Raw genomic sequence first — 5,691 nt, 5'->3', positions numbered from 1 at the left:
CTTTTTCGAAATCTTCAAAGAAAAATTTTGTGTGGAAAGTCAAAACTCCCATTGATGAAACAACAATTCCGGAGGTTACAAATGTTACCTACACTCTGGAAGTCAAAGGTCCGAAGCAAATCATTCCGAAACTCCAAGTCATTGAATATGACTACTGGATAGATGAAAAGACATTAGACTTCTGTCTGTTTCCAACGAATTCAAAGAATACCACCCAGAAACACAAGGTTGTTCCTAAGTCACAATAAAAGTCCGAAGCCCGTGCCTACGTCCCAAAGTCTAATTCGGAGCCTAAAAACTCCATTACTCACTAATTTTGCAGGCACTTTGTGCTTCAGAGTAAGAAACAATATGGTATATTGATAGTGCTTGCTCCATGCACATGATGGGGCAGAAAGATTTTCTGCGAGATTTAAAGCTTTCTCCAAATGCTGGTTACGTGACGTATGGCAAGAACTCCAACTCTCAAATTCGTGGTTATGGGACTCTCACCAATGGAAACTTCTCTATTTCACATGTGGCTTATGTAGCTGATCTAAAACATAATTTGATAAGTGTTGCTCAGCTCACTGATTCAAATCGATGTGTGGAATTTTGCAAAAAGTACAGTTATGTAATGACTGAAGACCGGAAAGAGTGTTTAATCAAGTCACTTCGCAACAAGAACATGTACCCACTCGACATCAACATGATTATTGGCAAACCGCAACTCTGCCTTCTCTCCAAAGTTGTTCCTGACATCAGTTGGTTATGGCTCCGAAGGCTCGCTCATCTAAACTTTCGGTACATGAATGATCTTGTATCCGGCGAAATGGTGAGAGGTTTACCTCTTCTCAAATTCGAGAATGATCATTTGTGTGCTGCTTGTGAGTGTGGTAAGCAATCAAAGAAGGGTCATCCGGTTATCATCGAAAAGTCCATTTCGGAACCATTAGAGCTTCTACACATTGATCTTTGGGGATCATCCACTGTAGAAAGTCTTCATCACAAGAAATACATTCTTGTGATTGTTGATGATTTTAGAAGGTTCACTTGGGTCTTCTTTCTAAGGCTAAAATCCGAAACAGCCTCGGAGCTCATAAATTTTACCAAAGGAATAGAAGTTCTTATCAAACTCCCAGTTAGGAGAATCCGAAGTGATAATGGATCGGAATTCACTAATTCCACCATTGAGAAATTTCTCACTGAAAAAGGAATTGACCACAACTTCTCAGCTCCCTATACTCCACAACAAAACGGTGTAGTCGAAAGACGCAATAGAACTCTCATTGAAGCTACTCGATCCATGCTGAACTTCGCAAATCTTCCACTCTATCTTTGGGCTGATGCCGTATCCACTGCTTGCTTCACTCAAAATCGGAGTATCATCAATCGACGCCTCAACATGACACCGTACGAAGCAATGAATGGCCGGAATCCAACAATCTCGTTTTTGCATGTCTTTGGATGTAGATGCTTCATCAAGAACAACCGTGATCAGCTTACCAAGTTCCAACCTAAAGCTGATGAAGCCATCTTCCTTGGGTACTCCTCAAAATCAAAAGCTTACAGAGTTCTTAACCGGAGAACTCGTGTTCTGGAAGAAAGCTTTGATATTATTTTCGATGACAACTTCGTTCGGAATTCTGGCCCCACTCATATTACAACTCACATTATGGAGTCCGATGCTCCTCCGCCAGGATGTCCGAACCCTCAAACAATTCTTGAAGTTGACTTTGAAACTCTCTTTGGTCCTTCCGAAACCGCTCTTGATTCAGAATCTCGATCAAGACCAACTCTCATTCCAATCCCTACTTCGGAAGCCCCAGTCTCACAAAATGTTTCCGGTCCGATCCCTAGCCTTCCTCCGTTTGATTCCGAACCATTTCAACCTTCTCAGGTTGAGGGGAGAATGCTAATCCCTCTCTTGAATCAAATGTGGATGGCTTCCAAGATACGGCTGCTGATTTCGATGATTCCAATCCTCTCAACAATGATGAAAATGAAAATTTCTTTGAGTTCCCTTCTGATGATGATGTCAATATCTCTAGTTCAGAAGTTCAGGGGGAGCATCATCCCAACATTCAAATCATTCAGGGGGAGCAAATCAATTCCACTATTGATATCGGATCGACGACAGCACAAGAACTCCCACGATTACATGTTTGGACAAAGGATCATCCTCCGAACCAAGTAATCGGAAACCCAAATGCTGGTGTACAGACTCGTTCTGCTACAACTGTCCAAAATTAATGTCATTTCTCAGCATTTATATCCATGGTTGAACCCAAATCCATTAAGGACGCATTGGAGCATGCTGACTGGATTACAGCCATGCAAGAAGAACTGGCAGAATTTGATCGAAATGAAGTTTGGACTCTCGTGCCTCCTCCTCAGAATCATCCCATTGTCGGTACGAGATGGGTATTTCGTAACAAGCTAGATGACGCAGGAGTTATTATTCGAAATAAAGCAAGATTGGTAGCAAAAGGGTTTACACAGATCGAAGGGCTCGACTACGATGAGACCTTTGCTCCTGTTGCACGTATTAAAGCCATCAGAATCTTTCTTGCTTATGCTGCTCATAAAGGCTTCAAAGTTTACCAAATGGACGTTAAGAATGCCTTTGTTAACGGTGAACTTGACACTGAAGTGTGCCTTCAACAGCCCCCCGGATTCATTAATCTCTCCTTTCCGAACTACTGTTACAAACTCCGGAAGGCTGTCTACGGACTCAAGCAGGATCCTCGTGCATGGTACGAGACACTCACTGATTTTCTCAAACACTCCGGTTTTCAAAGAGGAATTCTAGACCCTACCCTATTCCGAAGATCAAATGGAAAGCATCTCATGCTGGTACAAATTTATGTGGACGACATCATTTTTGGATCTACGGATTCATCTATAGTTGCTGACTTTGCTAAACTCATGATCAGTCGATTCCAAATAAGCATGAATCGGGAGTTAAGCTTCTTTCTTGGCCTTCAAGTCAAACAGACTAACAGAGGAATTTTCATTCACCAAGAGAAGTACATTTCGAAACTCCTCAATAAATACTCAATGGACACATGTGCCTCCGCCAAGGTACCTATGGGCTTCGGACACAAGATCTTGCCGACCCTTCGGGTGTTCCTGTTGATGAAAAGAAATACCGTGGAATGATTGGATCCCTGCTCTATCTCACAACAAGTCGTCCATATATTATGCTCTCTACATGCCTATGTGCTAGATTTCAAGTCAACCCAAAGATGTCTCATCTTTTGGTTGTGAAACAAATTTTGCGATACCTTAAAGGTACCAAGAGTCTCGGAATCTGGTACCCAACAAATGAGAGCTTCCTTCTTCAAGCCTATTCAGATTCAAACTATGGTGGTCTTCAACTTGATAGAAAAAGCACTTCAGGTGGCTGTCAATTCTTAGGTGGTCGATTGGTCAGCTGGTCTTCCAAGAAACAGAACTGCATTGCACTCTCTACAGCCGAAGCCGAATACATTGTTGCTGCCAGTTGTACATCTCAGGTTCTGTGGATGAAATCTCAACTCTTGGATTATGGTTACCGTTTTCAACGCATTCCTATCAATTGTGACTCTCAAAGTGCCATTGCGATTTCCCACAATCCAATTCAGCACTCAATGACCAAACACATTGACATAAGGTACCATTTCATAAAAGATCATGTTCTAAATGGTAACATTGAACTCATTTTTGTTCCATCTGACGATGAGATTGCTGATGTCTTTACCAAGGTATTAGACGAAACCAAATTCAATGGGTTTCTAAACAAGATGGGTATGATGATACCAGATCCTCAGTTCTTTCAAGAGACTTGTTCTCTTTGATAGATGTATTCGAAAGAAAATTAGTTCCGAATCAAATTTTTCATCTCGGAACTACTTTCTCTCTGAATACATAGGATCATTTTACTTGTCTTTATTTCTGACCTTCACTTGAGCTTAGCTGTACAGTTCACCCTGATTGTTTGCTATTTAAAGTCCACTTTGTCATAGTGATCAAATTCTCATCTCAGAATATTCTTCACAATCGCATCCCGGAATTCTACTCCGGAAAAGGTATTACATTTTGCGCTCCGGAATTTCAAAATGCACTCCGGAATTTCCAAAATGTGCTCCTAAAGGTCTATCAAATTTCACCCCAGAATGCTTTTCAATACTTGCTCCGGAATTTTAAAATCTCACTCCGGAATGCTTTCACAATCTTGTTCCGGAAGCTCCTTCAAATTCACTTCGGAAATTCTTGAATTTCCATTCCGGAACCATTGCTCCGGAATCTCAACCTTTTTCAAAAATGAACAAATTTCTATTCCGGAATCACTCATCTTTTCCTAAATGTCACTAAATTTTTGATTCCGGAATCGAAACCTTCTCCTGATCATTTCTCTTTTCGGACCTCTTTTCAAAATTAGCATGTTCCGGAACACAATCTCTTGTCCTCCGGATCATACTATGTCCGGAACCGCTCATCCGGAACACCAAAGGATAATAAAGTGAAACGTTTTCTGTCTCAACGGTTACTTTTTCTGAACATCCTATCCTATTGGCCTTGATTTTCGTGACACGTTTCCACATCCCCATAAAGTAACCATCGAATTGCCGGTTATGACCTTCCATTTTTAACCACAAAAACCCTTACCTTTCACCTCCCGAGTCAAATCAGTCTCCCTAAACTTCTCTATCATTAAATGTGACCCGTTTTACCTTCAGACCCTCATCATTACATCCACCGACCAGACCCACTACCTTACCTATAAATACCTTTCAAACCCCCTTTTTATCACTTTACGCGCCCAATACCTCTAAACCCTTGATTTCTCTCTGTGTTCTTGGTGTTATTTGAGCATTCATCTTCCTTCAACAATGACGTCTCCACAGAAACCCGCTCAAACTGCCTCAACCCCAAAGAAATCGATTGCAAGGAAGAAATCAACCAAAGGTTCCAAGGGTTCATCATCTTCTGTCGATCAAGAACCTTTTCTTAGAGACACCACTCAACTGTTCTCCCTAAATCCACTGGATTATGATGAATCAATTAGGGTAATGATCGAGTTTATTGCAAATCACCCTATCTCTATTCCCCTCACCAGAATCCCTGAACATCCACTACCACTTCATCATCTTCACCGTGCATTCACTAGTATCAAACTCAAAGATGGAGCCTTAGAGACCACAATCATTGGTGACAGAACAGTTCCCATCTTCAAATCGACCTTCCTCAAGGCGATTGGTGTAACAGCAAACCTAAGGGATTTCAAAGTCGAAGAACCAACGACTGAAGAGTTTCAGACGTTTCTGAATTACATAGGGTATACTCAAGATTACAAGGCCAAAGATTTCAAGAAGTATGTTGTCTCCAGACTCTGGACCGTGCTTATGTACCTCATCATCAGAGGGCTGTCCGGAAAGCATGGAGGAACTGATACGCTAAGCAAGGACTGGCTCAATGTCGTCTTCAACATCTACTCCGGACGCAACAATGTTGTAGATCTTTCGGAAGTCCTCTGGCAAGATTTTTGCAAATTTGCCATCAAGAGGAAGGACAATGAGATTTCGAGCCCTAGGTTCTGGGCACTGACACTTCAACAAATCTTCAAGGAGCTTTCCGAACCCATTCTGGTTAACACAATTCCTCCGGAGGTATGTGTCTCATTCAAAGTAATTAAGGCTTATAGGATTCCAGACCAATCCTCTTTTGGTC

The sequence above is a fragment of the Lactuca virosa genome, chromosome 1 (assembly GCF_052849685.1).
Source record: "Lactuca virosa cultivar CGN04683 chromosome 1, Lactuca_virosa_CGN04683_v6, whole genome shotgun sequence".
Lineage (NCBI taxonomy): Eukaryota > Viridiplantae > Streptophyta > Magnoliopsida > Asterales > Asteraceae > Lactuca > Lactuca virosa.
The sequence above is the reverse complement of the archived record's forward strand: the minus strand, read 5'-3'. Positions refer to the sequence as shown.